This window comes from Zootermopsis nevadensis, unplaced genomic scaffold (genome assembly GCF_977971745.1).
Source record: "Zootermopsis nevadensis isolate Lab colony 2312 unplaced genomic scaffold, Znev_1.0 Znev_ptg000013l, whole genome shotgun sequence".
In the NCBI taxonomy this organism is placed as follows: Eukaryota; Metazoa; Arthropoda; class Insecta; order Blattodea; family Termopsidae; genus Zootermopsis; species Zootermopsis nevadensis.
The window spans coordinates 8,042,263-8,064,302 of NW_028259145.1; the positions used below are offsets into that span (position 1 = coordinate 8,042,263).

Sequence of the window (22,040 nt, forward strand, 5' to 3'; positions counted from 1 at the left end):
TTCCAGCTTACGTTCAATAGTATAAGACTGAAATATAATGTTAAAGTTTCTTCAGATTTTACGATCTCAATTTCAGGTCTTTGTCGATTCACTTCTAGATAGTGTCCCGGTTTTTGTTAACATCGCCTTTATGAGGCACTAATAAAGAACCTATGACCATAATTCCAATGTGTTGTAACGATGATGTGTTACATTCATTCCTACTTCCGTAGACTTGATGTATATTCAAATATTCTAAAATGAAACTACTGCGTTTCGGGAGCAGATCAACTACCGAAACGTAGTGGGTCTTTTCAGAATATCGAATTATGTATTTAGTCCATGTAAACGGCATTACTCAACACATTACGAGTTCTTGTATTTATCTGTAGATGTTGATCTCCACAGGTCTATCATGTTCAGCTTCTGGATGAAATAATTAAAGTGTGGTTTAGTTGACAGCTTTTCCGCTTAATATTTGTCCTCGAGTTTGTGTAACGGTCCGGAGAAAAGCTATGTTGACTAAAGTATTTGCATGATGTTCCCCAGCACATACACGGAGAAAACTAACTGCACCATACATACACCCATAGCTTCATTCAGCATCCTTTATAGTTCATAAATTTCAATCATTTTACCTTGATATGCTATATCAGCTATGCGGATGAAAATTAACACCATGAAGAGGATAACTAATTATTAAGCTAATAGTCGCTAACCTGTCAATCTCTAGCTTTTACGGAAAATGAAGGCTTCTTACTTTGCACTCAAGTCCATCCATAGGTATCTTATGATGGGCTAGGTGAATCCCGTATATATCCTTACACATTTGTTTTGTTAAAATTATTCCTCCGTATATGCCCAGGTCTCCCAGGAGGTTTCATGAAAAAAAAATTATAAGCTTTTCATATTTCTCTTATTTGTGCTGTATGTTTCATTCATTCTCCTTGTATCAGTCACCATATTATTTATATTCAATACCGTTTCTTCTTTAAGCTCCATTTTGTCTATTAATCCTTTTACAAGGGGAAATTATAAAAGATTAATAGAAATTAGCGAACGGCTATTTGGTCTGGAGATCGTAACGGAAGAAATTATTTTGTAGATGTGATGATGTAAAAGAAGTAAGGTCTGAGAGTGTGGACTAGATCTATCCGGCTTTGGACAAAGGTTTGGTGTAAGGTTTGTTAAGGTGGTAATGCACATGCTTATAATGTTAGGAATTTATTGACCGGACAATGTCACCTCAAGGAGGAATCTACTCCATCGAGTTAATTGTTTAACATTCAGTGACTCCGACGATCAGATACCAACTATGATATAACTTTTAACGCTGTACAACGAGACAAATCAGTAATCACCTGTCATTAAATACAAACAGAACTAATAATTTAAAATAAAATATCGAGGCCAATTTCTTACGCAGATAGATAATAAATTTTACTTTTTTATAGATAAGCGTTTTACAGAACAATAAGATGGTGGTGAATGCCACTTATAATAGCAGCTATTTTGGTTTTATTTGGATCGAAGTCTGACTTATTTTAATACAGACTGCTAACATCAGATGTATTAATAATCGAAATCACTTTAATACTTCTAGAGGTACAGTTCGTGATAAGTTTAAAGAACGCTATTGGACGCAATCCGGAGCCACTTTCAGGTTTATGTAGGCATTCATAATCTTCTATGTCCTACTCTTCGCTCTTCTAATAATTCTTTTTTCGTATTTCTTTTGCACCACACCGAGGCGATGGCGCGAATTTTAACTGTACATTCCAATTTAGAGTAATTTTTTTCGCACCCTTGTACAGCGTATCAGCAGCTGACATTTTGTTTACAATCATCAGGTGAGGGTTCTACCTGACCAGCCGGACCATTCCCCTGTCAGTAACGAACACGTGCGTATTCAGACAGTATAGTTATTCTGCTTGCAAGCAATAAGCAGCAAGACAATTCAGAACTGCTTTGCTCACTATGATTTTAATCATTCAGGCTTGGAGATAAGATCGATAGTGAAAATGAAACCATTTTGGAAGTGCAACATGTCAGGAGCTGCGAAGTGTTCGCATGCATTTACAATAGTCTTCAATGTTACAATGAAAATTAAGATTATGAGAACGCAGTTATTATAAAATTGCAGCAAAAGAAATTCATCAGAAGACCAGGAAAGTGATAGGACGACACACCTGAGATTGAGCGAGTGACTAACTTGGATGCCAGGAAATTTGTTGCTGGATTACGAAGCTACTTTATTCAGGAAGGCAATGAAGGAATTCCTATATCTGTACTATAGATATCTGCGCTGATTTTCTTCCTATGTAGTCAATCAAACGAACACTGCAGGGTACACTCGATAAATTTCTCCAACATCATTAACTGTTAAGAACTACATTGTTTGCAGCTTAAATATTTGCCTCTGATCCGTACCATTTGTTCTAGAATTCATTTAGAGCGTTTTTGTTGCTCAATAAATCATCTCAATAAACGGAAGTTTGTCTTTTATTTTAAACCTTTTTAAGTCTTTGCGTGGAACTTCGCATAATTGGGGCAGCCGTTAAATTCGGCCAAAGTGTTCTAGTCCCGATGTGTCCCAGTTAACCGTAATCCACTGTATATGTAAAGACTAGATTACATCCTGCTCTCACAACATTTATTTGGAGGACCTGTGGAACACGTTGAAGACGCCTATCAGGAAAACGAGTTCATTCCCTTATATTAATTAAACTCTGCCCTTTCCGAATACGAAGTAGAAATCTCAACACCTGTAATGCAATCTCATTTACAAAAATAAACACACATCTGTTTCACCAAGAAAATTAGAATTGATAGGCCCAGAGCAAGGGATTAAATGAACGAAAGCTCAGCATTACCTAACTCTTAACTAAGGTGATAAATAATGACTATGTATTATGATTTATAACATTATCCCAAATAGTTTTATATACAGAGTTCTTATTTACCAGCTGTGCAAATAAGAAGTCGTAGCTCCAGTATTGGAATTGCTCATGTGGTATCTGCAAACAGTTATCCTGACAAATTGGTGTACTTCTGTTACAGCAGTCAGAGAACAAACGGTAGAAGACGTGGACAAGGAAGGAATCCTCTAGGTGGCACTTTGATCGATTGGTTCTCTTACAGCAGACACATTCCATAACACGCAACGTTACGGAGATAAATCACTTCAGCCAACTGTAGGCCCCTACCATACCGCCGCGACGCTCAGAATTTTGCACTGATTAATTACTTTTGCTGGCTTACACTTCTTGTATTCTAAGGCCCGGCACAAAGAACTTCGGCCTGAGTTGTCTGCATTCGTAACGGTTATCGGTGTGTGTGAAACTGGTGCCTAGGTCTAGTTTCCCACACCCAGCAATAAGATGTGTCCATATTTCAGTGTATCAAAATGTACTGAGTCAAGGCAGAAAGTACACCCAGTATTTTGTTCCCGTGCTTCAAATAATCTTATCTGTAGGGACAACAAACTAACACATTAGCTAGCCAGGAACTCATTAACTAAGGACCTCCCGAAGTACTATATGCAACAAATGTTTCTGGGACAGTTCATGCTTTTTCCTTTGCCGGTCATGAAACTCTTTGCTTTCATTCATACCGCAATCATCGTTGAGAATAAGTTACTCAGCAAGTCAAGAAAGACTCTTATGAAATTCAATTTTTATTTTGGTGTCATTGAACTCTGTCGTATGCTGGTTGTGTAAAGTTCAGACCGTTACATTCTTTCTATGAGACCGGTTTGTGTATTATTCTTCCGTCTACTAGTTATCACAGGTGACCTCTATCCTTCAGATTTCCAGACTAAAATTGTGTGTAAAGATTTTAATGAGTATAATTACACATGTAATAACACAAAAATACATGAAATTATAAGACTGTTGTGTTTTGATGAAAGACTCTCGGGCTAAAAGCTGCGTCAGGTGGCTAAATGGTGAATAAACCATGTCTTCTGCTGATCACTCAAAAACATATAGGACCAACCTAGAGAATACGAGCACTTATAATTGAATTCTTTATACCAAGGAAACTATTAGTATGACTAAAACGTGTTTGAATGAAACCTGATTCCATTTTCGACAGGCGTCGTTTGTAACTTGGTTTTGCTTATATCCTCTTCAACTTTCTCGCCCAAAATATTACCCTATCACAAACATACTCAACCTCTGTTTACTCCTCAGAATTTATCACATGGAAATATGGGATTTAAGCAAGTCAATTGTGAAAGACTTTGACATTCATACAGACTGTCAAATAAATTAATGTTTTGCATATTGTAATCTTCATGTTTTACATAGCAGACGGAAGAAAAGAGATTTTGAATTGCATGATAAGAAGTATTCACGGAGTTTAATCTGCTCCTATTTTAATCGTGAAGCATATTTTAATTAATTCATACAATAAGCATAATATAAATAATAATAATAAACACGGACTGTTAAAATTCGTGTAGCAGGAAGTGTGTAACTGTAATTTTCGTGAAAGCCACAGTCCAGATGATGAATCGAAGATTTCGAACATATATCCCAATATTGCAAAATAAAATAAATGCGGTGGGTTATTAAGTTTGTACAATATTTTCTTGTTACATAGAAATGGACAAATCTGTACTGTTTCGAAATGGAATACTATAAAGCGAATTTTAAATTAAATGGTACGAAGCATCTCCTTGATTCAGACAATTCTGGTAAAGGGTCCCATAAGTTTGTTTTAACCTAGATGGACCTTGGTATAAGTTATTTTCTTGAAGCATTAAGACTGGTCTGACGCCACTTCAATCTAATCTCTCTATCTCTTCCTGTACTCATCCATCACTTTTGTAAATACTGTAACATTTTCCCTGGTAGCTGGTATGTTCGCATTTTGTACATTATAACCATTTTATATTGTATTTGTCTACTTTCTCGTTAATGTTTATGTATCTAAGTTTAATATATTATTTTCATTTCTCAGCTTGTCTATCGTTGTTACACCAAATATTGTTTCCATGAGATTTATTTCTGTCGACTGAAGACAGTTTTTGTTCTTGCTGTCTTTATCCATATTTCAATACCATATGGGCATCTTGCTGTAGCCACTGCTTTACGATCGTCAAATCTGGTTTCTACTATTCTTGTCATGTACACACTATTAACTTTTTCGTTTTTTTTAAATTAAAATTTACTACGCCATATCCACACGTGGATGTGTTCGCTAATTTCGGTACCCAAAAAACGTTTATGACCCTTCAAGTTTCTCTCTGCCATGCTATTAATTCAGTTTATTGTTAGAGGGATAATTGCTTTATTTAATTATATTACTATATTACGGCATCTGGATTATGTAATGTTCCTTCAATGCCAAATCATCAAAAAACCAGTTCATGTAAAACATAAGTGTTTAAACAGAACTACTAATTTCAAAACTATTCGTTAAGTTTGCAAATTCGTTCTGCTGTTTATATTGATGAGTAGCAATCTAATTGTAATCTGACCAGCAGAGATGACATCTAATTCCTTGTGCACGCACAAGTTACTGGCATCTTTGGTCATTTGTCCTGCCCACACAATCTCGTACATATTCGTGATTCGCTGTTTTTTCTTTCATTAAGCAATTAATTTTGCGCTTTGGGAACCCCCTGTAATCCATAAATTCTCGTAGATTATCCCTGTTCATGTTGCCGAATGACTTAGTGTAGATGATAAATAAGGATGTGGTTTCCAGATTATTTTCTTTTCTGTTTTAAATTATCTGTCCTAACACAAACACAATTCTTTGATAATCCGTCCCTTCCCAAGTCGTGTTTCCTTATCAAGTAGGACGCAACGGGTTTTCGGTTCTGTCTCTCAATATCGTGGTCAGCAATTTGTTATAAATCTTATACATATTATTAAAAAATATGAGTTCTCTAGACTGTATGTACACATAACTCCTGTTTTCATTGGTAAGTAATGGTAGCACGTGTAACTTGGGATACGTATCGACAGCGGACATTCTAATGAGATTTCGAGTTCCATAAGACGCATAATTTGTTGTGTAGCTCATTGTTATCAGGTTTAAAGAATAACGCTGCCTCTCTTAATTAGCTGGTTAAGAATTCGTTTCAAGGTTAGATGCCCATTTCATGGTAGAATGCTAACGTTTGTATGCATTATTTATGTGCAAACTATGTTCAGAATTGAAGATTGCTATCTTATGGGTTGTTGCGCCGTGTGGTCTGGTAGAAGTCAATCATCGTTTCAGAGGCCCACGTTGCCTCCGTCATCAGGGCAATGATTGAGGCAGCATGGATCCCTGGAACGTTGATTGACTTCTACCAGACCACACGGCTCAAGAACCAAGAAGACGGCCATCTTCAGACTCACCGCCTTGAAAACCTCAAATCTTGCATATGATCAGAATTTCTTTACCTTCACCCACATCTCAATATATTTGACCCTGGTGGATGATTCAACTGGATTGCTGTTAAATTGTTTTTACGGTACTGACCACCCAAATGCGAGTTCAACACAATACAAAAAGAAAAACAATTAAATAATATGGACTTATCTCATATTAAGAGATCCTCACGTTACGTTTCCTCACAGTGCAAAGTTCTAATACAAGGTATTATATCCTATTCCTTCTGGCTCATAGACTCTAACAGTGGAGATAATTAAACACTACACAGCTTTGTGTGGACTCTCCCTTTGATTAACGATCCTCAACTATCACAAAACCCCGTCACAGGCGTCGCCACCTCTGCACAGTACTTACAGGACTAATTGGAAACAATAGGCGAGATCAGGTGTTAACAAAATCACTGTACTAAACATTCAAGTTTAAATTCACATAGAGATAATTAAATTTTTATCGCAGTAATAAATTGTGCGAATACGGTCAGAATTTACATCACATCGAACATAAAAATGAAAATATAATTATATCTGAAAACAAGACAAATATGAAAGACTGAAAAATGAACACAACGAACGAGTATAATACATAAACGATCGAGAGACCTTCAAGGTAAAGAAGATAAATAATGAATAACGAAAACTGCAAAAAATAGTCAAAGACAAGCATAAGGACACAGCGTAACAACAACAAATTTCATTCTACCCAAAGGACCAATAATATTAAATAAATAAATAAAATAAGCCAAGATGACAGAATAAACAGCACATAATTTGACATTGAATATAAAGTTGTAAAAATATGAAGTTACCTTCATAAGGTTAAGTTAATTCGGAGACCTCTTATTTAATTCTCATTACTCAAACCAATCTGCAGAATATTGTTAGCGTGTTATTTATATATATATATACATATAATCACGGTTTTCATGTCCTTCTTAATTGGTAAACTTATGTAGAAGACAGTACACAAAATATGTCAGAGAAATATGGCGAAACTTGTTGAGTAAGTAAAATATTTTATGAGAGTTTTTATAGTTTACATACGGCGCGGATACACAGCTCTGAGATATATGTGATACAAAGTTATACATATGTATAACTTGTAGCGACATTTATAAGCCTAAATAATTATTTATTGCCTAAAATTTGAATGAATGAAATTTCATTCTTTGGCTTAATATAACATTTCTGTTACTAACAATTAGATGAGAGTTTGCAATACTCTAATGTTACGGCTACGACTTGAAGTCTGTAATACCAATCTATATTTGTACTAAGCCTTTACGCATACAAAGTTAAAAGCCTATTTCAGCAGTTAAAATTAACTTTTATATCTCTAATTCACTCAAATTTAGATTTAGTTATATTTAAACATTTAATTCAGTTCTTGTTTCTATTTGAAATATTTCTGTTATGAAACACGGAGAGAAAAAAATCATAAATGTCATTTAATTTTAAATAAGGGGGAAGATTTTCCTTTGTAAATTATTTAAGAAATTTGGATCTTCTCTTGAGGAAACATACAATCAAAAATGACATGTATGAGATTCTTTATAAAAGAGACTAGAATTTCAGCGAAATTAAAGGATTCTATTCAAATATTTCCCTGGAAGATTTTGGTGTCACAAAATTCTAGGATACTCTTCAGCATGATATTGCGCAATACTACTTACCACATTCTTACTTACAGTTTTATTTTTCTAGATTTTACATTCCTTGCGAATTAAAGTTATATTAGTATATGATCATCATCATCTTCAGCTCTACAACTCAGCGTGAGTCGTGGCCGCCTCTTTTGGAGGTTAATTAATCTATAAGACATTTGGTAGGACTCCTTGGACGAGGGATCGTCGCAAGGCCTCTACCTGTACTCAGGACAGCACAACACAGAAAAACGCGAACAAATATCCATGACTTGAGTGGGATTCGAACCCACGGTCCAAGTGTCCAAGCACACAAGGCCCACGCCTCAGACAGCGCGGTCACTGTGACCGGCTATATAGTATATAGAACCACCAAAAAGCTTGGCACGAAGAAATCATTTGTGAGATCGTGATGTAGGAATACGGTGAGAGGAGATGTGGACTGCCATCCTATTTACCAGTATGTGGTAATATTGTGATTAATCTAAAATCTCAATAAAATATTTTGAATATCTTCATTGATTGAGCGAATATTACGTTCTCGAAACTGTTCCATGGAGTAAGTTAATTTTTGGTCTGTTTTCCGACGCTGTATTAACTTCAAAAGTTATTTAGGTTTGAGTGCATGAGTATAGTGTGTAGAATGGAAAGAATTTTGAAAGACCCAATACTGTTGTTGACCTGGAAACAATGAACATTCTCATCCAAGGAATTTAGTGCTTTAGCCTTCATTTGAACTGGGTACCTTATAAACCGCGTTGTGATTTTAAAATATTGTTCAATATCCTATTCTCTGTTATTACATTATATCTTCCAAAGTTTGTAACATAAATTTAGTAAATGAAAATATTTTACTTGCTCGTACACATAAAACTGACTTCGTAATTTTCACTCGTCACCACAAGCTTTTAGTTTTTACAGTCTTATTCAAAACATGTGTAATCTACGTTACAGACTCGTTGAAATTGTCTGGAGTTTAATGTAACATTTTCAGCCGTCTTAAAATTCACTTTTCAAGAATTAATCTACACAGAATGGCAGCAAATGAAACAGTTTCTGTTACTATATTCATTTTATTTTCATATACCTATAAATTTATCATAGAATTTTGAAACGTAATTGAAAGTTTTAGTGAACGGTAAAACCTACGATTAACAATCATTTAAGTGCCCTGATGTTTGCAAAAATAAAATTACTGCTACTATTTTTACAGTAGCTGCGAAAGGAAGCTACTTTGGGCTGCCATCTTCATTAACATAAATTATATTTCCGCTTTGTGTAAGAACATGTGTTAAGCCATAAACACGAGAACAGTCTTTTTTTCAAATTGTAGTTTCCATTACATCTATATTGATATTACAGAGAGTATCATGTAAAACTCAACACAACAACAAATTCTTACTACGGCACGAAAAATAAAGAAGAAAGAGGTCAACCCCATGTAACAGAATCTCCCAACCTCTTCCATGACCCTCGAGTCAAGTTAAACTTTGTTCCTAAGCCGCTACCCGCGCAAAAGCTGTGAAGGTACAAACATGGTATATTCCACGAGCAGAACGTGTGTTCATTCTCGAACATTAATTCCGCGTCGAAATTGTTTCGTGCTATTCGAAAAAATATATCAATATTTAACCTGACAAGGAAGTACCGATAAAACAATATGGCACACCGACTACTGTAAATATTTTGAGACACAGACACTCTTTGTCTGTAACACGTGCTAGTGGAGCCAGAAAAACGCTTACATTGCCGTATCACATTGGACTGGATTCGTCTGAAAGAATTAAAAATTAACATTCGTTTCATCGTTCTGTGAAGGTGTTCATGTGTAAAGTTTAGAGGTTGGATTTTATTTCGAACGTTGTGTGTATTAATGTGAATACGCAATGCGGATTATGAATGTGAATTAATTTCAAGATGTCCACGTAGATCGGCTCAGAAAAATTGTATGCACAAGCTTACTAATCTGAAACTAACAACAAATGTAAATAAATATTGATACATAATGACAGAAACGACAATATTAATGTTGCTTTGTTCACGTCTTCGTGATAATAATTATGTTTACGTTGTCCCAAAAATGCATACGCATTATATTTAGATTTGGGCGTAGATGGAGGACAGTTCTGCATACGCAAAACATATTCTAAATACAGGACATGCATATAATACAATAAATGAAACAATGGACATTATAAAAATAGTAAAAAAACAAAAGACACAGAGATACAATAGAAAAATATCACATACAACAAACTTATAAACAAAACATCTGCCTAAACTACAATAACATTTTTCTTAATAACCCCAATTTTAATGCACTCCAGTACCTTGACCCCAACCCTGACAAACCACCTTTCACCCACTTACACCGCAGTCAATAACGAACCTTGTTCTGAGATGGTAACGCTTCTGGATCTCTCCTCTGAACACATCTGAACCGATTGCTATTTCATATATGGTATGTTTATTTGCTATTATTTATTATTTTAGTTCATTTTGTTTTCTATATTCAATCATATTTCATTAATGTTTTCGAATCTTTTACTTCACAGACTGGTATAAACATCAGTAACACCACCTCAATAATAATGTTATATTAATAATATCTAGACACAACTTCCATAAAATATACTGAGAAAGATGATAAAATTATAAAATTGTAAAAACTATAAATAATTGTAATTTGAGTTTAAAAGTTTATAATTTACACCCGATGACGGTTTGATAAACCGAAACATGTTGTGAATGTTCCGATGTAAATCGAATGCTCGATATGGTACATAAGATGATATTTTAATCATTTTAATTATCTTATCTTACAATTTTATTGTGATTTGACGGTAAACAAATATTCAATTCAATTCAATTCAATTCATTTATTTGAGTGCTTGGCAACAGCCAAAAAGGCCAATAACAGCCAAGCACTAACAATACAAAAAAATAATAAAAGTAAACATAGCAATACAAAAAACAAGTAATGAACTAAATATATAAATGTACAATATAATAATGATAATAAATCAATTCATTAATTTATTGCAAAATAATGAACAGTAAATGAGCTAAATAATATGCCTCTAAAGTGAAACATTAAAATGATAAACAAACAAATGAACTAATTATATAAATGTACAATATTCAATTCCATTCATTTATTTACGTGTTTGCCAAATTAAATACTTCAATTCTATAATTAAATTCTTTATTTAATGTACTCACCAACAGCTGCTATAGCCAATTACAGGGCAACACAAACAAACAAACAAACAAAATACAAAGACAACACAGAAAAAGGAAGAAAAAAAGACATTAAAAACTTAATAGATAACATAAAAAGCAAATTTAAAGTACAAAAGTAACAAATAAGGTCCACTCTAGGTATTGTCCCTTATGGAATAAGTGTCATCAAAAGAATCATTGATTATACCAAAAATGTCCAAGAATGTACAAACATAATTAGCAGCAATGACACACCTGGCTGAAGGACTGTGTCTAAGCGCACCGCACACGCAAAACGTAGAAAATTCTCTTATTTGCCTTGACGGCACACGAATACCAACAGTATCCATAATGGAATTGCAATTTATTTTGCCCTTAAAAACATTAATAAGAAATAAAGCATCGAGATGTCGCCGCCTGGAATAAAGTGTTCTAAAATTTAACGTAGTTAAAATCAACTCATATTTACCTGAGGTATTAAACTGAAAAAACCGGTAATTGCACAAACTGGCAAATTCCCTTTGAATATTTTCTAATTTATTAGAATCAGTCTGTGTAAGATTATTCCAAGCGACAGAGGCATACTCAAGCTTCGGCCTAACTAAAGCATTATACAAAAAACAAGACTGTCTAAAGAGGAAAAATTATATGTAATAAATCGAATAAGCCCTAATGTCCTAAGTGCCTGAGAATAAACAAAATTTACATGAGAGTGAAAGTAAAGTTTACTGTCTAATAGTACACCAAGATCTTTTATACAGTCAGTACGGGAAATTAAAATACCACTTACAAAGTAATTAAAGTAAATACTGTTGGTTTTCCGTGTGAACGATATAATTTTTGTTTTCTCAACATTAAGTTCCATAGAATTATCTTCACACCACTGATGTACAGAATCAATATCGGCTTGAAGAGATTTGCAGTCATCCACCGAATGTATGTCCCGATATAGTTTCAAGTCATCAGCAAATAAGAGAAATTTCGAGAACTTAATTTTGTCACCAATGTCATTGATAAAGATATTAAATAATAGAGGTCCCAAGGTAGAGCCTTGCGGGACTCCAGATAGCACCGAGTAAGGAGAGGAAGACTGCCCTAAAATACGAATAAAGGCCGATCTGGATGATAAATAACTTTGGACCCACTTGACGTACTGAGAGGATAGTCCAAAATGATTAAGCTTTCCTAAAAGAGAGAAATGAGGGACTGAATCAAAGGCCTGTCTGAGATCGAAGTATACAGAGTCAATCTGCCCCTGTGAGCAAACAGAAGGCTGAACATCAGTGAGGTAGGAGACTAAATTAGTTACCGTGGATTTAGATTTGGAAAAACCATGCTGACTAGGGTGTAACTTAAATTTGAAATAAAATGAAAGATGATCATGTACAATACTTTCCAAAATTTTGGAGAAATTATTTAAAATCGAAATGGGCCGATAGTTAGAAACTAAGGCACTGTTGCCTTTCTTAAAAATCGGCACTACAGCGGCTTGCTTCCAAGAAGCGGGAAAATCCCCTCTGAGTAGACTGAGGTTAAATATGTGGCATAAGAGTGGAGTAAATATCTCGGAACAGCCTTTAATAATGAAAATTGGAATCCCATCAGGTCTGGCACAAGTCGTCGAGCGAAGACGACAAATCGCCCGTTTGACATCTGCATCGGAGATGGATGGAATATTAATAAAATCAGGGCAATTATAACCAGAATTATTCTGAGTGTTAACACAAGAAGAAGGTTTGAAGACACAAGAAAAATGGTCAGCAAAGGCTTCGGCAATTAATTGAGGCTCCGTGATAATTCTGTTTCCAACTACAATTTGGGTCACCGACTGATCATTCTTTTTGAATTTAGAGATATATTTCCAGAAGTGCTTAGGTTGAGATCTTAAATTTGCATCGATACGTCTCAACCAAACCAATCTATCAGCCTTAATAGTTATTTTAACTAGTCTACGATAGTAGGAGAAAATACTATAATCATGATCAGATTTAATTTTCTTAAATTTCTTAAAATACTGATTTTTCTTCTTGATATAATATATAAGAGAACTGGAAAACCAGTGAGGATAGGCGGAATTCCTTGGCTTAACAAGAGGGACAGCAAGGTTAATAGCCTCAGACACAGCAGCCGTGAGGTTTTCAACTGCAGATTCAACAGAAGTCTCTTTAAGAATGCATGACCAGTCAGTGATTCGCAAAGTCTCATAAAGTAGCAAATAATCCCCTTTACTAAAGTTACGTCGAGGAAAAGGAATTGTATTATGGAAGTCTAATATTAGTTTAAAGTCAAGAACAATAGGCTGATGATACTTATCAGGAGCGACCATCGGAGATTTTGAAACAGAGACACTTAGATCGTTGAAATTAGAAAAAACAAGATCGAGCAGTGCGCTATTAGGGACACACTTGTTGTGCTGACTAAGCCCAAGAAAGCATGATTATTTTAATTAATATCACAATATGACGCAACTATACTGTCTCATTTCCGATTTAGTATGTATGTAGTAAAAGCATAGACGAGAATTGAGCTGACCTATCAATATTTTCATCATAAACATTGTAGACTGTACTGCGACTCTGAGAAGGTCTTCCATGCAGTTCTGATACTGTAAAGATAAAATTAGATCATGAATTCTCTGTAGTGCAAACACGTCGTATTAATGGCTGAATTTATGTAGTGTGCGTGAACATTCGTGCTAATAATAATGTCAAAATAATTGTGGTTGGCACATGACAACTAAACAGATTATATACATTACCATGTTAACAATCATGCACTTAACCACATTTTATGTAGTGTAGAAAGAGCTAAAATACTTACTATGATAGTTCATTTTAACGTGATTCTTAAAGTTGATACAGGATCAATTTTAAAATGTCAGTATTTGAATACAAAACAAGTGAGCTCCTGAATATTCTGTGCTGAACAGTGTAGTAACGTCGCTATGCAACATCATACAGCATATTTCAAAGTAATGAGATATGTACATGGAACTCGAAGGTTCATTATCGTGTTTACAAGAGCCCACCACTTGTCCCTATATTGAGTCAGATGAATGCAGCCTATACCACCCCATCCTATTTCTTTAAGATCCATTTTAATCCTCCCACCTACGTCCATGTCTTGGTAGCGTTTTTTTTCCTTCTGGAGATATGGACATTAGTTTGCAAAAATACAGTTTATGAGTTCGATGAATTAAACTGGCAAAACAGGACGGCGTTTTCTCCTTTAACGGCTTTTTCACCATTCATAATTTTCATATATAAAAATAATAGCAATATTTCTAGTCACTCCATCAGTTCGTCAGTTACAAGGCATATAATTTCTTAAATTAGAGCAAATGAACGAATATATTAAAACCTTTGAAGCCGAAGCTTCATGTAAATAATTCAATTCGTACCGAAAGAATAAACTACACTTAACCATTACAAAGTTCAAATGGTTAACGCTCTTTAAGGGAATAATTATTGCTAATAGTGAGAATCACATGTAATCAATTCGGAATGAAGAGTAAATAATCGTTGAAGGAGATTGTGCATAAGGGCTAACAATTGGCTATAAAGGATTAATTAATTCAAGTTGCAAGAGAAAAATCTCGTTGGAATATATTGTAGTAAATAAGAATTATTCTCACTGAGTTAATTGAATAGTGAGGAGGAAATTGTTTAAATTTTTAACGGATACCAATAATATCGATGAAAATGTATGCACAGATTTAAGATAAAATTTGGCAGTACATTGAAAACTAAGCACATTTTTCTGGGGCGTATCAAGTATTATTTGTTAAGGAGTTTTAAACGAAGTTTTTATGTATTTTGTATTCTTTGCAGAACAAAATCCGGATTAAAAAGTCGGATGATTTTATAAATAGGGAATATAGCACGCGTAGAAAAAGTCCTAAAACATCAAGAGAAGAAACCCTTAGGAAGACATAGATATAGATTGCAGAACAATTCACACACGTCTCTTAAATGAGCGGTCTGTAAGGTAATACGCCCGGTATTGGCAAACTCCGGAATGCGAATTTGGTGCCATAACCATTTTGATGCTACGTTCGGTGACGAATCTGGAAGTAACAGGATGTGATAAATCAGACTCATTAAACCTGAGCGTTTCGAGTGGATTCGTTTGGCCCATACTGGCGAGACCTTGTGAGTGTCATAATGGAAATTCGGATTCGTGAAATACGGGGAAATTCTTGACCACTTGAGCGACTGCCAGATTCTGAAATGGCTTTTGTTCCATGGAGAAAATTTAGCGGACTCGTAGTGTTGGGCTGCATGACATGCAAGTCATTATCATTCTGTTACTTTTATTACATAGAACAGGTTGAAGTTCGCAAGCCTTATTGCCGGAAAACGTGATCTGCGTACGGAGCAGCTAACTGTTCAAGGAAAGCTACACTGTGAAGCGTAACGGTCAAACTTTATAAGCTTGTTAGTGCAACAGCAGAAGACAGATATTTCACATTCCCTCATTACAAGCGGCAAGTTTCACAGAAAATTTGTTGTCTCAACACACTGAGTATTTGCTATGCACTTTTTACCAGTTGCAGCCTCGTCATTGACAGTCTTTCGGAACTTGGAATGTTTCAAAAATATTTACAGAAAATTGAATAAACTCAAACAATAAATAAAAAAATTATATAAGGGAAAGTCATTTGAAAATTTTTACGAAATTTGATGGCCCAGCTGTCGTTGCTTTACAGTGAAGAGAACACATGTCAGTCCGGGCACCGTTTCATATCCATAGTGGAATAGGCGTTATTTATCATACAACGATCTATATTTAACTTTTACAAGAAAATGTTTGGAGAAAGTAATATGTCTACTCTTCCTGACTAACTATACAACTAACAAACCACCAAGTGAAATCTGTAATTTAAGGTGGTATTTTGATTATAAAAAAGTTATTTTAATGTTTTGGTCAGATTATGGAAAATTCCACAGCTAAAAGGAAAGAAGTGAAAACAGGATTATTATGTTTACAGATGTGAAGATCAGTGGGGTCACTGACTACTGTCACCCGAACGGGAGTTGCCGGACACAGAAATAAACAAATAAATCTATATAGAAATTTTTGAAAATATATTAATTGTATTATTATATTTTATTTAGACATTATACATTTTCTAATGCAGACTAGGTTTGTTTAACCATCCAGCTGTGTATGTATCTTGTCATGTCCTCTCCTGATAAAGGAAAAAGTAGACACGACAGAAATATAGTGAATTTTAGAATTTTTAATTTACTTATAATAATTAGTTTAATTTAAATAGTAGACAATGGGTAATGCGAAAATGTTATGTTGTAATATGAGTACTGTCCTTTTGAAATGCAAGTTGAAAGAGTATTCCTTATTGTTTGCGAGTAATTTTTGTAATAGTAATATGAATGTCATATTGGTTCCTTCCTAAAATCATGCAATATAATTTCTTTGGCAGAATAGCTGGATTGTGACGGTATTATTCAACTACGATTTTCAGGATAGATTCAGATTAGTGAAAACTTGAGTACATATGTTTGGAACCCTGATATTCTCGCAGATATTAAAAGAAAACTATTTCCGTACGACGAAGAAGCACAATTTGGCGATAGCACATTCGTTGGCAGAGGAAGATAATAAAACAACAAAAACTGCAGAAGGAGGCAGCCTTGGTTGTAAGTTGTATAAACGTGACATTTAAAGTTAAAATTTTATTACGACAACAAAATTAACAAACACAATATATTATAAAAAGAACGGTAAATCAACGAAATGTATCTATAGAGTACAGCTAGTGATGAAAAATGGTAACATTCAGAGATTTACTTAGTTAGAAAACTGAATATGTCAACTATTCATTCACCTTATTCCGGAAAAATTTATATCTGGTATATAAAGTACCTCATCCCCCAAACTGAAGGAAACGTGAACTGCTGAAATTACAAGAGCCATGCTAGGAGTCAGCACAGTCTTACCGCAGACTCATAAAAAACAGTCTAACGGTTCATGTTAACACGTCTATGCCCAGCACGGAATGTGTACCGTTGTCTCGCTGATATAACAGATTCAAGATGAGCCAATGAGGGCAGTCGACAGATATATATAAGAACGCTTGCAAACGTGAACCGAAGTTGTTTTGTGTGATGCTCTTGATGGACTATCTCAACAGTGAATACAGTGGTTACAAATTCAGCGCTTATAAGGCCGTATTTGAGAGTGATACCACAATATCCTTTACACCGGTAAGGTAACTTTCCTGTAAGTTGTCTCTGCAAGATCAATTACATCCATAATGAAGACCTTCATAGTGTACACTTATCACAACACATTATAGGGTTACAGAACAAAAACATAAGCTGTTAAAGACATATATCTAAAATTTGTGAACGAGGAATATGTTATATAATGACCCTTTGTTCTCCATAAAAGCGGAAAATATCTTGACTAGATGAGGGACTCCTAACTTCTCAGCAAGGAATAGTTACTTAGCAGTTGGGTGATTCGACGTTCATCGTACAGTGTGATCTACGAAATTGTTTCCAATAACAATTAATTAATAATGTTACATAAATTGAAATTATTTGATCATTACCTATTCTTCTTCATAAGGTTTCTAAAACGCCAAAAGCATGTTTAATAGTAAAAACCCAAGTTTCAGACAGTCTGTTAGAGAGAGCTAACATCTTTTTCCACAAAATTAACGCAATGTACAAATTTTTATATTTTATTAGAACAAATCAAGACGATGTATAATTTCTGAAAGAACTAAAAGTTATTTAATGCTCCTGAGATTAGTTTCTCTCAAGACGGTGAAAATTCCTCTGTAGTCTTCTGGACTGTGACATCGTGTGGTCATGCAGATGGTTAACAAAGTTTCATCTTTAGGGATGATGAACCTTGGTCACAGACCGTTCACATAATTTTTGCTCTTACGTAAGAATGATTTAATTGCTTAACTCTTTGAAGCACGAAGTAAATCTAATTAATATTTTAAATTAATTTCCTACGTTAAAGTTAAATTTATTGTTGCAGTTCAGGGGGACAATCGTTGTTTGTTGTAAGATTCATGAGAAACCCACATGTACGATGTGTGGACAAATTATAGTTATTCATTACAGAAGGTTTTACATGCAATAAATATTTGCCTTAAACGGTCACGTTAGGATTTACATAACTGACACGTAAGGGAGGTTTGCCCATTCAAAATTTTGGTCATGAAATTTTATTAATACATTCAGACACTTCGGGGAAGATATCGTAATCGATGTAAGTGATTTCAACTGCGGATTTTTCAAGACAAGACAGATTTTATTCTGTTCACTGCTACAACTAATTATTTGCTTCAACAATGTTCTGTTCTTTCGCAAATTACATTCGATATTTCAGGTACCAGACCTTAGAACTGGAGTAACTGTTCTCTTTCGACGACTACACTGTTATTCAACTTTTCGTCTCATTCGGCATGGTGGTGGGTGCTTGTGACAATACCGTCAAATATTCCATTATCACTTCCGTCTATATCTTTATTGACAAGACATTCACTGTCATTCATTTCCACAAACAATTGGATGTATCTAAACTCTGTCGTTGAAATAATCGTCAAACAAATTGTGGGCCAACATATTAAATAAAATGCAACAAACTCATTAGTGGCCTTGAGCAGAGCCTTCCTTAATAAACTAGTAATCGAAAGCTTGTCAACAATTCCCCGCCTTTTATGAAAGGCGATGGCACATTACTGTGTTTGCAAAAGTATGAAAGTGGGCTTTCCCTTGAAGAAGTTTGATATTGTCCACTTAACTTTTCTTAATGTACATTTCTACTATTATCCTCTTTATTAATATTATTCTGTATTTTCTTTATTTTTTTATTTTATTGTTATTTTCATTTATTTTTATTTAGTTATATATTTATATTATATATTTTTATTTTTATTTATATTATACATTTTTATTATACTATATTATTATTTATTATTATAATTTCAATAACATTATAATTTACTACATTATTAGTATGTGTTACTGATTTTAATATTATCTTTCTACCAAAATTCAGGTATTTTAAGTGGTTTATTCCTTCAAGTTTCCTACTTTTCTTGTGGATGTAATTTTAGTGTTATTTAAAAGAATGAACTATACAAAATTAACCAAGAATTTAATCTTTGGATTTAGGTAATCTATGAAGCAGGTCTGGGGCGTTATGAAGATCAGAACTCTACTATTACTTATCAACTGTGTCCAGCTGGATTTAGTTTCTGGAAGCTGGAACAGGAAAGGTGGACTGGCAGAAAATGTTATTAATTATTTCAAAGAACACAAAAGAGCTGTGACGAATTTCATAGCAGAGGGAACGAAACATTTTGAAGAGGAGCCGCGAGATGAAAAAAACATTCTTCCTGAATACGATTTTATAATTGTGGGTGCAGGGTCAGCGGGCTGCGTTCTAGCCAACCGACTGAGTGAATTCCCACACTGGAACGTACTCTTAATTGAAGCTGGTGGCAAAGAGAACTATGTCATGGACATTCCTTTGCTTGTGACACCATTGCAGGTTTCCGAAGCTAACTGGAAATACAAATTGGAACCATCTGAAAATGTATGCCTTGGAATGAAAGGAAGACAATGTTTATTGCCACGGGGAAAAGTGATGGGCGGTAGCAGTACGATAAATTTCATGATATACACTAGAGGAAATCGACACGATTATAATCTATGGGAGAAATTGGGTAACCCAGGCTGGGGATACGAAGATGTTCTTCCGTACTTCCTCAAGCTTGAAAATATCACAATTCCCGATTTGAGGAGAGACACCAAATACCATTCAACCAGGGGAGAACTTCCCGTAAGTTATGCTCCATACCATACTCCTCTCGCAGATGCCTTTCTGGAGGCTGGTAGGGCGATGGGTTACAGGACAGTTGATTATAACGGAGAGACTCAAGTGGGTTTCAGCTACTTGCAAGCTTCTATGAAAAATGGTACTAGATGGAGTGCTTCCAGAGCATTTTTACATCCTATTAAAAACAGAAAGAATCTGCACATAAAAAAGTGGAGTTTAGTAACAAATATTCTGATAGAACGTGATACCAAGACTGCATACGGTGTGGAGTTCTTTAGCGGCAAGAGGAAGTATGTTGTGCGTGCTAGGAAAGAAGTGATAGTGTCCGCTGGAGCCATAAATTCTCCAAAACTTTTAATGTTGTCTGGAATAGGGCCTGTAGAGCACCTTTCAGAGTTAGACATTCCCTTGCTTCAAGACCTAAAAGTGGGGTACAACCTTATGGACCACATCGGTTTGATGACGATTACATTTGTCCTAAATCAGTCAGTTGCCTTAAGAGAAAGAGATGTGATGAAGGATAAAGCATTTATGGAATATATGTCTTACCACACTGGACCACTTACCGTACCCGGGTGTATGGATGGTATCGCTTTCTATGACTCTGAGAACCCTTATGATACTGAAGGTGATCCAGATATCGAATTACTATTAAGTGCAGGAAGTATAGCATCCGAGACCAATGCTCATAAAATATTAGGGGTTAGAGAAGACATATATGAGAGGTTTTATAAACCTATAGAAAAATTTCACACGTGGACTGCTTTACCAATTATACTGAGACCAAAGAGTCGGGGAAGAGTATTTCTCAAGTCCAGAAACGCTTTCGAGAAACCTCGTATATATTTCGATTTCTTTCAAGAATCTGCAGATATGGACAAACTTCTTTTAGGAGTGAAAAAAGTACTGGAGCTGGGCAGGACGCAAGCCTTCCAGAAGTATGGCACGAGGCTTCATGATATTCCTATCCCGGGATGTGAACACTCGGAGTTTGGATCTGACGATTATTGGCGGTGTGTTTTACGTCATTACGCTTTTCCTATTTGGCATCTGAGCGGAACTTGTAAGATGGGTCCTGCATCCGACAGAGACGCAGTTGTCGACTCCAGATTGAGAGTGCATGGTATAAAACGACTGAGAGTAATTGATTCTTCGATAATACCTATTCTACCTGCAGCACATACCAACGCCCCGACAATGATGATAGCAGAAAAAGGAGCAGATTATATAAAGGAAGACTGGAGACTCGATAAATTTTGAACTGTTTCACCTGAAGGAACGTTCTCCTACGACACACATTATGTTGCTTCGAAAGTGACCAGCATAATTGCAGATAAGTCAACTGAAATTAAGTTATTAGCATTCTTCTTCTTCCTGTTTAACAATGTTTGTACATTTTCCGGTACCTTTTACGGGTTCACAACTTTTTAGTTGGCTTGATCTATGGACATTCGGTAGGACTCCTTGGACGAGGGATCGGCGCGTCGCAAGGCCTCTACCTGTACACAGGACAACACAACACAGAAAAACATCCATGGCTTGAGTGGGATTCGAACCCACGGTTCCTGCAACCAAGCGGCACAAGACCCACGTCTCAGACTGCGCGGCCACTGCGGACTCCAGTTATTAACATTAACAAGAAAATAATTAAATTGTATGTGTATTTTGCACAAAATTAATGTATTATGACGAGCCACTGTGTACGGGTCTGACCGTATGTCTCATTAAAAACACTGAACAAAAGTCCTTATCTAGTATTGGGTTTCCACAATAAAAGAAACCGGTCCAACATAATGCTATACCAGTCCAGAACATCTGTAACTGTTTGACTTGAAATTTGAACTGGCCAGAAGATCAGCGGTGAAGGCCCCCCCCCCCCCCCCCTCCGCTAGCAAGCCCTATGTGGAGGTTCCCAGCAAGGGATCTGGTATGCAGGTCAAAACACATGGCATTACTCGAGTGGACATAGTCGACAGCGGGC

At 35.3% G+C, this 22,040-nt stretch overlaps 1 pseudogene across 5 annotated transcripts in view; it reads left to right on the forward strand.

The window, feature by feature from the left end:
* LOC110828868 (glucose dehydrogenase [FAD, quinone] pseudogene) overlaps window positions 1-21,805 on the forward strand; it is a 400,823-nt pseudogene extending 379,018 nt beyond the window's left edge. The window contains exons 1-2 of one of the 5 annotated variants that reach the window (XR_015535090.1): window positions 10,400-10,472; window positions 19,393-21,805. The product of XR_015535090.1 is annotated as a glucose dehydrogenase [FAD, quinone] pseudogene, transcript variant X2 (transcript). Of the gene's footprint in view, window positions 1-10,399; window positions 10,473-16,734; window positions 16,894-17,344; window positions 17,477-19,392 lie in introns of those variants that run through there. The other 4 variants (XR_015535093.1, XR_015535091.1, XR_015535089.1 and 1 more) reach the window with 4 other exon arrangements.
* The last annotated feature ends 235 nt before the right edge of the window (window positions 21,806-22,040 follow it).